This window comes from Scatophagus argus, chromosome 9 (assembly GCF_020382885.2).
Source record: "Scatophagus argus isolate fScaArg1 chromosome 9, fScaArg1.pri, whole genome shotgun sequence".
NCBI lineage: Eukaryota > Metazoa > Chordata > Actinopteri > Scatophagidae > Scatophagus > Scatophagus argus.
Genome location: NC_058501.1, coordinates 6,852,650 through 6,865,540, shown reverse-complemented (window position 1 = coordinate 6,865,540; position 12,891 = coordinate 6,852,650). Strand labels below are relative to the sequence as shown.

At 39.7% G+C, this 12,891-nt stretch overlaps 1 protein-coding gene across 12 annotated transcripts in view; it reads right to left on the bottom strand.

Annotated features, from left to right (window-relative positions):
- Positions 1-12,891, bottom strand: part of LOC124064434 (plectin-like) — a 119,368-nt gene that overhangs the window by 43,663 nt on the left and 62,814 nt on the right. The gene's annotated exons all lie outside the window — the stretch shown is intronic.

The following is a 12,891-nucleotide window of genomic DNA, read 5'->3' as shown; positions in this document are numbered from 1 at the left end:
TCTTTTCTCTTGTGTTCTATTAATCCATTATTATGACATGTGGTGTTTCCATATGCTATCATACCCTTGGCAGTCACCAAACACCAAAGTAAATGTGGAAAAAGAGGAACTTGAGTGATGTTTCTATGACAACAGCTATAAACACAGAACCATGTGCAGCGGTTGCTGTGACTGACTCTTACTCATGGCTGTATTCTTAGACACGGAGATGGAGGAGTCTCCCATAACTGACTGCTTTGACGTGGAGAGGAAAACACCATCCTCCACCCAATATGCTGCTCTGGCAAACTGGCAAAAAGCAATGAATTGGTCTCACCACTAGATAGCACCAGAACACAATCATAACAAACTTCTTCCTTAGTAGACGCTGATTTTATATCTTATTATATGATCTATAACAAAAACATGTAGACTACTGATAAGAATTCAAACAACTTTGTAAAAAAAAAAATACATAATGAAAGGAAATAAATAATTTGTTAAACATTCTATTGTAATCTGACATTAAAATGTAGTACTTTCCTGTAGGGATTTAATGGGAATATTACAATGATTTAAGAATAATAATAAACAAAAGTTTTCACAAATAGGAACACAGAAATGCAGGAATAAGATAAAATATTATGAATGCCTCCCTATCAAAACTGGCCAAGAAAAACTACAGTTTGCTTTTCTGATACTCAAAAGCAACTGTCGCTCTTTATAGTAATAGAATTATGAAACAGATGGGGAAAAGAAGATCATGTATCATAATCACTTGATACGTACTTTATTAGACTGCTTCTTATGCAGGGGCTGAAAGCATTGCTCTTAGATATTCCCAGTCTACACTTAACATTTCTTTGATAAAACCTGACACCGTCAGGATGGGCATGTTACTTTTTAACAAGTAAATAAAGATAATGTTGGCCAAAGCAGACCATAACAACCACTTCACATCTACTGTAGTTACTCATTGACAAAAATACATTGCTATGAGGTTTTGCTTTAAATTATAAAGCCTTATATGCAATGAACAAGAGACCTTTTGTGCAACCTCTAGCTAATCTATTTTTTTATTATGTTCTGACACACCTCAAAGCTTGACTTTAGAGATACAGATCCCATAGGTATGGTGTCTACTCCCAGCGTAACAGGCGTAGCAAAGTGCACGTCGATGGCAGCAATGTAAGCTTTGAGTAAGATATTATTTTATTGTGGAATGTATTGTAAGATATGTGGCGTTAAACATTTTGATATAAATGTGTATATTCAAAAAACTGAATTCAATTTTAATCAACATTGTGCACTGAGGATCCAGCATAACCTGTCTTCATCTCTCACCCTGAGCTGTGTAGTGCAGCAGGAGATCCCCCACCTCAGGGCTGAGATGAAGTCCTTAAATGCACAGACTGCTCTCTCCCTCTCTCTGCATCTTTGTGTCTGTGTATGCGTGTGTGACTGTGTGCAAAAAACACTACACTACATTACATTTCTCTTCACCAACAATTAGCCCCTTAGGAAAAAAGTCTTCAATGACTTTCTCAGGTTTTCCTCCAGGAAAATGCCTTGTGAATGCAGATGAGAGTGGCTCCAGGTTATCTTCTACACCTGTGGCTTTACTTCATATGTTTGTCTCCTCTGAAATTTTTAAAATTCAATTGACATAAGGTAATAAATTTAAATTTCTATTTTGGCTCTAACCCTTTATTTGTGCATCTAAATGAGACTACACACAAATTCTAGGCAGAGTCTCTGTTGTTTTCACAGTGGTAATGTAACCAAAAAAAAAAAAAAATCACTCAGTTGAAAAATGCACATTTTAACTGTAATACTGATGTCTCTTGTAAATCTACAACTTGTGTTTACTTTCTGAGTTCTTACCAAAATGCAATGACTATATTCTTGAGGTCCTTACTAAAAAGACAGGTAAAATATTTAAAATCAAAAATACTGTTTACATCCATGTTTGCTAAGTTGCAGTCCTCTTCCTCGCTGTCCTTGTTGGCTCATTACTGTCACCAACTATTGATCAGCAAACAGTTTAAAACCAACACTTATTTGCTCAATCATTTGTAGTGTTGTGTAGTGCATTAATTAATGATAGCAGAATATCCAGAGCAGTATAGTACAGTAGAAAGTATTCAACTGTTCACATTGTAATATTTACTAACATACTAAAAGTAACAAAGCAGATTTCATCTAAAACCGTTGTCTCTGTGTGCATGGCTCTGGTATTAACACCATGCTGAAAACACTACAGACCAATAAATTAAGTCCACAGTCCACAGGTCTCTCCACTCACCTGCACAACACATCATACTGTACAAATATCTGCTTCTTTCTCCATATAAGCTCATTTCATTTAGATAATTCCCTCGTTCAAGGTTCCATAATGCAGCCATTGTGAGCCTGATTGAAGACCCCCGGTAGCCCTCTGTGTCACAGACACACTGTGCCAGCTGGTGTGAGGAGACTTTAAAAAGAACAGGAACCACTTTCTAAGAAGTGAAAGCCCTGCCCCCTTATTTATGGGTAAACAGATAATTCAGATAATTTAATGTTGTTTTTATATTGTTGGTTGAAATATTTAAGAGGCGAGTATTATGTTCCATACCAGACCAGTCACAGGAGATGCACTGCTAGTTCATTTTTAATTATTTTCAGCAGTTGTCTTTTTTCCAGTCAGGCTGCAATTTGAACAACAACTCAGTCATCCATTTATGCAAATGACCAGAATCAATGTTTATTTTTCAGCTTTTGGTATGAGCAGTGTAAAGGGGAGGTGTCTTAGAGCTTTAGGGTGTGCTGGTTTATGTGACTGTTGTCATATTTCATGTCAGCTTTAATACAGCCCTGAAGCAACAGTAGAGTCTCTTGTGATATTACCACTTTGCTAGAACCAAGCTGAAAATCTACCAGCATGACATACTTTCAGCTCCACAACAAGCTTGAGGAATGACATGTTTGAATACAATAAAACACTAAACCCTGACTGTGTTAAAATGACCAAGTAAAGATTTTATGTCTGTCTACTCTGTGTGCTGACTGGCACACACACCTACTGTCACCAGTCAACTTCAGGATGTGACAGTTTACGACAGGGCACAGCTGATGTGTTCCTTGATCTCATTTAAAAGGGAAAGTGACCTAAATACACTGTGTTCTCTTCTTACAGGACAGCGACCTCCAACCCAGGGGCATACAGGGTGCTCTCTGATCTCGTCACATGTCACACTGACTATAATCGCTCACAGACAAGCATTTTTTAGTGCCCTGCTTAGAGTTTGACCCCAAGTTAACATAATATGTTATTTGCAATATGTAATACAATATAAGAATCTTAAATTTAAGACATTGCAACTCTTCATTAACAGTAAATGGGATTTAACTGAATTTAATTAGCATCATATCCTTACAAATTCAGAATGGAACTACTAAACTTTCAGAAAGAGAATGAATAAGTAGCTGTCGATATTGCACATACATGTATGTATATGAAAATACATACATGTTAAGTTAGTTTCTGTATCGAAGCTGTACTGAAGACAGAATTTTCTTTGTAATTGAACAGAGCTGACAGAGTGAACTTCTAGAGAAAAGAGCACCACAACCTTTTAACATGTCACTGAATCACATTTTTTTTAAAAATTTGACTAAGAACTGATGTTTTCTGCAGTAACTGCACATAAAGACAACAGTCTTGCACAAGAAACATTAGCATTTTGTTGATGTCACTGCATATTGTATGGGCAAAGGAGTGCAGAGAAATCCCTAATGGAGGTCAAGAGGATTATAAATAAACTCCCGGCACAGGACCGGATGTGTTTCCATGGTCTCAGTGATGTTCACAAATAAAATCAGATCTAAGTGAATGTCCCATATGTGTTCCTTGTGTCTTTCTGTCTCATCAGAATTAATTTATTGTTCCCATAAGAACTGTATCCAAAGCCCCTTTGGGTTTCAGCTAACCCCTGAGACATAAGTTCACTGTTTATGTTATGACTCATGCTCGTTGGTTCTTCAACGGCAGGCACAGTGGTGTGGGCCATTGAGGCTGCTGTACACTCATCAGCCCTGGAAAAACCCGGACACACACACACATATACGCACACTGCTGTACAGTAAGTGGTAGCTAGATTGCTCCAGAGTAGGAGTTATGGCTGCTTCCTGGAAGATCATTGGCTTTTCCACAAACCGCGCCAAAGCCAGAGCCAGTACTCAGCCACCACAGCCCACACAGTGTGTCTGACATCCATCTCTTTGTTTGGCAGTGTGTGTGATTAAATGACATTTGGGCTCTTAGCATGTCAAGCAGGATGTTATACGTTACTAGCATTGTAAAAATAATGACTTGACGCATTCTCAACTCTCAGCTCCTGAATAAGAGAGATGGAGTGTGAGCTAACTTTAGCTGAAAGGGCCACCTGTTCAACCCGTTATGCCTGAACATATGAAAATTCTTCACTGACTACTTATGCAAGGCAGTTTAACGTCAGTTTAACAGTTTAACAGCCTGGGGCAAATACACTGCTCTAAAACATCCCTCCCTCAGTATAAATGTAAAGTTAGACATCATGTACCTGTAACACCTGAACTGAATACTGTGAGTGTGAGTTTAAGAAAACCAGCTATATTCTCCTGGGTCCCTGGGGTTGACGTGCCAATTTTGGCAGTCTGAGAAAGGGAAAACAAACACAGATCAGAGGTCAAAGTTCAGCAGCAGAATGTCGAATGGTGCACCTTGGGTCTGACACAGAGTATTTACAGTTTAACTCAGCCACGCCCCCTTCCTTGTGACTTTTCAGCTGACCTCATTCCAACATTGTCGGAGAAGTATGTTATTATCCACGTCTAATATCCCACCTCTGCACGCACAGCACAGCACAGTCGCAGTGATTGGAAGCTGGAGCAACTGGTTCTAGTAAAGCAATAGCCCAAGCCCAAGCCAGTGAGTGGATGGAGCACAGAGCTGTCAATGTGCAGAAAGAGCGCCAGTGAAAAGGGAACAGTTAAGACCTGAAAGCCCCATGACAAGCTTGGACTGAATAGCACAGATCAGCAGAGGCTGCAGCTGTGTTTAACTTCTCAGCATCTCAGAATTGTTAGTAGATAGAACTTTATATTTTATAACAGTAAATCAGTTAATGTCGAATATGAGTGATCACAGGTGAGATTAATGTGTTAGAATATAAATAGTCTTTATAAGTCTTTATTGTCATTGTACATGGTACAACGAAATTGAGGGGTACAATGAGATTGAGGAAATAAAGGCAATTCAGTTAGGTCATTTTAGAAAAAAAATTACATTGTGTGCACAATATTAAACAGCACAAAGTATCCTTGATTATGAAAGTTGTATTTATTATCATTTCAGTTGCAAAATGCATATCTTCCTATTCTTGATTAATGCTGAACATTAAAGCACCACATTCAAGTACACGACAGAAGCTGAGCAACAAACTGATTATATTTCAGCCCAGTTTCTTCAGTCCCTCACCAGTCACCTTCCCTTCAATTACAACTCTCTTAGACGAAAAAAAAAAGATGATTCCAACACTTTCCCCCTGTTCTTTTGTGAGACTATACTTGTGTACAGTTGTGCTTAAATAAATGTGACCCTCAACATTTTAATGTCCTCACAATGACAATGCAAATGTGCTGATATTTAGCAGCTATAAGGCTTTATTTCTAATGCTTTAGCATGCATACATTTGCAAATTATCACTAAACACACCGCTGCTGATGACAATGTCCATCTATCTGGTTTGGACAAATTTATATTTTCACTGCCAATCTATGCAACAGTTCTTTAGATACCTTAATCAAAATCAAGGCACTGGACTGATCCACAAATAGACTGACAATAGTCAACCATTAGCATGGCAAAAAAAACTAGTAAGTATGTAAGGAATTGTGTACCTTGTGAGTAATACACTTTTGCGCACACAACGTTCATGTTTCTCCAGAGTAAATCCAAGATAAAGTCATCAAAGCGTTGCCACTGAACAAACACAGTGTTGGTTCAACGGCTGGCAGCCATTTGGGGACTGGCAGTGTCTCCAGTCTGGTAGGTGGACTAAACCAGGGCAAAGAGAATGTGCGAGTCCCCTTAGTGAAGGAACACCAGAACACACTTACAAACCCCCCAACCTCCTGACACAAGCCTTTGATCCATAACCAAACTTGGCTATACACTTTTGGGAGGGTCCTATAAGGCTTTGTTAAAGCATCACTAACCAGTCATTTTGCAGTAGTACAAAATAAAATCTGATAAGTTCATCTCAGTGAAGCACGGACTGGTTTGTATCTATGCATTGTGACCTGTCGGACTCTCAGCCTTGGTGTCTCTGCAACAGGAGCCAAACAGAAGGCCTCCCACACTGTCTGAGCCTAATGAGAGCTAATCCCTTTGCAGCTGCAAGTACGAACAGACACCTTGTGAAACTGGCACAGAAAGGTCTGGTGGCACCTTTGACTAGTCACGGAGGATAATGGCTGACAAGTTTCAAGGTTACACATGAACGTGATTCAGGCACAGAGTAAACATACAACATGTGATGCTTCTTTATGAGCTCATAAGGTTAGTAATATGACCTGCATAGTACCAAGTATGATAAACATACATAAACATTATAAGACATAAAAATAAATATGCAAAAAAAATTCTCTATGTGACAAAAACTGCAAACACAATATGAGCACCAAGATCAGCATTAAGCAAGTTAAACTTAGACAGAGAGAAGAAGCATCTAGCTACTTTGAGCCTTGATGTCACTCCCATTGTTTTTTTAGCTGTTACAAAACCTCTGAAACAATACACTGCAATAAGCAGGGCTCTTACCTCGCCTCTTGTGTTTTCTCAAGCGCCAGAATACAATCAGAGTGACTAAGTGCCCCAAAACAACCAGGGCGGGGAGAGTGGGTCCTGGGGGGCTAGCAGGCATTTGTTGGAATAGTTAGGGATAAGACATAGGGGATGAGGGAACTAGCCTGGGCTGGGGTGACAGGTGGGCCTTCAGTGGGTGGCAGGGAACAGGGAGGGGGGCGGTGTGGGTGTGACTGGGACATTTAAAAAAGGACGCCCAGAGCAGGAATTCCTGCTGTTTTCCCCACCCTAAAGCTATTACTCAAAGTCTTCTTCTGGTCTGCCTCTCCTGATTGTTCAGCTGTTTTGGGACACCAGCACATTCTAGACAAAAAGTTCTACATGATGCACGAGCTGCTTGTCTCATTAAAAAAATATGCTGTTTCTTTTTAAATAGACAACACTAAAATAGCTTACCAGTATTTACTTTATCCAAGTTTAGCTGCTAATCCATACTATATATGTATCTATCTATTGTATTTGGCATCTTTGGTAATCATCTACTGCAGGAAGCAAAATAATATTGTGTTAGTTATTGTTCCTTATCAGATGCACCTCTGCAGGTCATTTCATCTTATTACAACAACTACTTTATATTATCATGCAAAAATTCTAGCCGCCTGCATTCTTGACATATAACATTCTGAGAATTTCTGGTGAAACTGAAGCAAGCAATGATAGGCATTAATATACTTCAGCAAACCTAGCTTGTTTTTCTTTGTTCACAGTGACAATAATGTGCAAAAACTGCAAAAGCCCTATCTTTATTATTTATACAACAAACACAAACACACTTCAGCATTTGGATGGTACAATATGATAACAGGCAGTCATGGTTTTGTGGTAATCTGACATAGCCCAGACAGACACACACACAAAGGGAAAAAAAAAGTTCAGAATAAAATACGCTCTTTGAGTCACCCTCGTTTGTTGTTGTCCATCAGATGTCAGACAGGCAGGAAAACACCTTTGCCAGGTTGGTGTGGGGGTGGGGAGATGACATTGCCCCACTCAACCCCTGCCCTAACTCACTTCTGTCTACATAACATCAAATAAAGGAAAATATAGAAGGCTGCCAGCCTCACTCATAATTCAAGTCAGTCACATGGTGGACAAGTTTAAATATGGAATACAATCTGTGCAGCTGTAGCTGAAGGTTGCTCTTTGTTAAATGTGTATGCGTTCGTGTGAGTATGTACGCTGATCAGGAACACAACAAGACTTCACACGGTGCGTATGCCAAAAATGCTCCAGTCAGTCAGACAGTCAGCAGCCAGACAGGCAAACACAGTCAGACAAAGAAGGACACACCACAGCAACCCCACTCTGTGGACCTACCAGGTATGATCTTCATCTAAGAGACGGTACAGAGAGGAAGAGGAGGACGAGTGTGAAGAAAAAGAGATTCTGGACTTGAGGGGGAATAAAGAGGACAGGAGAGGCTCCTGTTTGTTTGCTCTTAGCTGGCTTGTTTCTCCCTTGTGTTGAATTTTGACAGGCTGTGCCTGCTGCTTGGATCTGTCAGCTTGCTCTCCCATGGCCAGGGGAGGAGGGACAACAAGCCAAGCCTGGGGAAGGGGGTGAGGGGCTCAGGGGGCTGAAGGGGGTGGGTGGTCAGGGGGACGGGCTGGAGCTGACTGAGAGTTATAAATATCCACCAGAGCCAGATGATCACACAGTGTCACAGTTAGAAACTGATGGAAGAGCTCTGGCGGGACACTCGCCCTCTAGAGACAGCCCCCACAAACACAGACAGAATCCCACCCATATCTCTCCCTACTTCTCTCTTTGATGATGATCATGGCAGGTTTATTCTATCATATTAAGTCACAGCTCTAAGAAAACAGATCTCATGTCTGAGCCCATCATATGTTAGAGTCATCATTCGGGCATAATACTGTCAACACTTGGGCTGGTTATCATTTTCTCTTTAAAATTATGATACCAGTACCAATGACAGTGACACAGATACCAAAAGAGTACTTCTTGTAATACTTTTATCTGCTTTAACGTCCATCATGCAAATGGAGGCGTTCAGTTACATAAAACGTCACCACTGAACTGCCAGCTTGGTCAAATATGATGTGCTTGACTACAGCTTATCACAGACTGTTTTGCAGTGGCAGGCCAATCTCACATTGCACTAAATAGAAGAATGAGCAACGATGTTAACCACTGCACCACCATGCCACTCCACAGCAAGAGGGTTCCAAGTGTGAGTTTGGGTCTGGGCCCTTCTGTGTGGAGTTTGCATGTTCTGCCTGTGCCTGTGTGAGTTGTCTCTGGCCTCCTCCCACAGTCTCCTCATTAGGTTGAGTGGCTACTCTACATTGTCCCAGAGTGTGAGTGTGTGACTGTGATGTGTGAAGATTGTCTGTCTTTCTATTGACCCTGTAACTGACCAGTCCAGGGTGTACTCTGCCTCTCGCCTGTAGTCAGCTGCTATAGCCCCCCCAATACAAAACTGAACTGAATGCGAGTACCGCTTGAATTGAGAACTTTTGATAGTACCTGGTACTGGGTTATTTTGGCACTGATACCTATTAGTATACCTCATGAAGTATCGATGTCACAGTGTCTATGGTGTAGTCAATGATAACAACACACAATATGTGGCATAGAAGTTGTAGGAAACACAACTATAACAGATGCTGATTTTTATTTATTTTGGGAGATCTATGAATTTCATCTTGTTCCACTGTTCCTTTTATGATGCATCACTTACAATAATGTGCTTACTCAATTGGACAGAAATAGCAACAAAGCCAGTATAAATGATGACTGTGAGCTAAGGACCGATGGTATAATTCCTAAATCAGTGTTTAGTGATAGACAGACTGTAAGAGAGTTTAGCCTGGCTGGAGCGCTCAGGGTTCATCCCCTATTGCTTTTGGGATCACAGCATTCTCTAAATATAGCAGGCTCTAATATATGCATATGGCTTTGTCAGCTGTGGTGCTGACAACTGGTTCAATTTCAACATAATGCTAAAAGCAATTCCACACAGCGTCTGGAGAGTAGATCTGGATTGTCTTCTGTCATGAAACATGGTCACTATAGATGGATGTCTTGTGTGAAATGAAGCCAGCTATACTGTGAAGCCATGTAGGGGCTGCACAGAGGATCACAGTGAGTTCCTCCAGGAACATCCTCATGTGCTTCCATGAACTCCTGAACTTAAGGTGCCATAGCCTCATACATGTCATTCATGTTAGGGCACATAGCCGAAAGGTATTCTAAGCTTGTGTCCAGAGGGAAATACCTTTACTCTCATTATATACTCATATGGTGCAGAAGCTTCATTTGTAAACATTCCTCCTCTCTTCGTTAAGTTAATCTTCACTAAGTAGGTGGTGAGGTCTCTAAATTAAATAAATAATTAAAATAACACTACAAAAACCCTAAAATACTTAATGTATGCAGACTTTACAGAAGGCTCACAAATTGTGTTCCTCCACCTCAGTCACAAAAGTGAAGTTGAGTGAGTCAGCCCCTGAAATATAGCCCAACAAGTACCATGGGAAATGACTAACGTCATAACCATCTTGGCCAAACCCTCAATACAGTCCACATGTTATCGATCTCTCTTCAGTTTGGCTTATGTTGAGTTAACTATTTTATTGCCACAACACATTTGTCCTTCTGTGTTATTGTCCAGCCTTTAGTTGTTGCAGGCGAACACTACTGAATTTGATATCAAATGCTTTGCTCTTGCAAACACTGTAGCTCAAACTGGCAACTAAAACACCTGTGTTGGATGATCACATATAACTGGGACATGGGACTTACATTTTCATTGCTCATCAGTTTGCATCATTTGCTTCTTCTTGCCTACCAAACATTTCACATTTTTAAACTGATATCATAAACATATTGGTTACTGATTCTTGTTTAATATTTAAATCATAATTTTAAAAAAATATCACAGCAACTTTGGAGGACTACAGTCACCTTCTTAAATTACATTCCAACTCTGTATTTCTAGCATTGGCATAAACTGTTGTGTCAACATCTCTTTCCCATGTAAATGTTTGCTTGGCAGGCTTATGTCTCAATTTATTAAATGTAGGTCAATATGTTCTGACACTTATGATAGTTCATATAAAATATCAAATGTGTTTTCACAGGTGGAGTAGTAACAGATAGGGCATGGTGGCTAAGGTCATTTACTTTGTTTAGATCAAAACATCACTGGCGGCCAACAACAGAAACAGAAGCAGCAGATTCTACTTAAGCTGCCAGCTCACATCATAGGCAGATGGCACGAGATTGTCATGAGATTGTTCCATTGATTCCATTTTTTTTCCGTTTTTTTTTTTTTTTTGCTCATGAAGTTTAGGCTCGTATATCAAGCTCTCAGATCAGAGAATGGTCTGAATGAGTCATAACATCAAAATGATGTGCCACCATAATGAAAGGCAAAGAGCTGAAGCATACTAACTAATCACACAGGCATTCATCGGGGATGATCTCAGAGATGAAAACATGTGGGACCTCGGTAACATGCCTGGGATATGATTTAGCCTAACTGCCCTTGGTGCCATGTGTCGGCAGACTTTAAGCAGCCTCTCAATTATGTTAATTTCACACAAAAATTCTCACTGCATACCTTTCGTTCAAGCACGTACAGCAAACTCTATTCACAGAAATCAAAAGTGCCAACATATACATTATACTCCCTTAAAATCTAAACAAGCTTACGGACCTCTTGAAAGTAACATTTTTGTGGTGCAAATCAGTTTTTCAGCTACTTTCCATCTTCCTGGTTTCCACATCACTGATGCAATGCAAAAGAAGCAACATTTATAGCACGATAAAAGCAGCCATACCCAACTGTAACTATATCTCAGGGTGTAATTCAGTCTGCTGTTGACAGCTATTTAATTACCTAACATACCAAGAATACCATACTCAGTAGGATCATGGCATTTAAACTTGTATCTCCATAAACACTATCTAACACTACTCATCATGCCTGAGGTAAAACCAGAGGCAATGTTACACAGTCTAGCTGGTGCTAAACTTCACAATATAAACAAGGTTTGTTCACTTTTCTGGGTGAAGTATATATTACTTGAAGTTCAATGAAAACAACTTTGATGACAGTTGCAGCATTTGGTCTGGGTGACAGATGACAATGGTTGCTAACAGACAGCAGGTGTCAGCAGTGGGTCAGCAAACACTGTGGTCATCTGATAGACTGGCTCTCCTGTGGCCATATCTGGTTATATCACACATCAGACAGAGCTCCACAATTAAAAAGTAAAACTTTTAATTGTGTAAAAAAGTTTTGTACATGTTCTTCCAATTATCACTACTAAGCACAGCTTATTTAGTTTATTAATAAGTGCAACTTAAATCAATTAAGTTCTGTTTATGATGAGTTGTATATGCCGATTACTGTATTTGTATCATAAATCCAGTTTTATCAAATTGCAAAACTAATGAGTACTACAGATTGAATAAAGGAACCATGCTGCTAATTGAATCCAGATCTGTAGTCACGTGTGGAACCAAACAAACACACCCATAGAACTGTGAGCAAGCTATTCGAGCTTCCTGACTCTTTGTCTGTCGCTCACACTCACAACAGTCAACGCCCATGTGAAGCCCTTACTATCGACCCTCTTAGGGCTATCAAAACACACATAAGTGAAAATAGCATATTATTTTACCTTTGAAAGATATAGAAGAATATTACACATCATCCAAAATCTGGAACTATGTGAATTATGCCTCAGCAATTGAACCAAGAGTTAAGATGAACATGGTGAGTTTCACTTCAACTGAAATGGAGCAGTTATTTATCCAGATCCATCAATGGAGGTCAGTATCAAGGGGGAATGTTGGGCTCTCTCTATTTTACAATTTAATTAAAGAGTTTGGTCTAGACCTGCTCTAATTGGAAAGTGTCATGAGATAACTTTTGTTGTGAATTGGCGCTATATAAATAAACTGAATTGAAACTGAATTGAATTGAATATATGCTACTGTTATCACACTGTCTACATAGCTCCCATATCCTATGCATACCATTGCGTAAC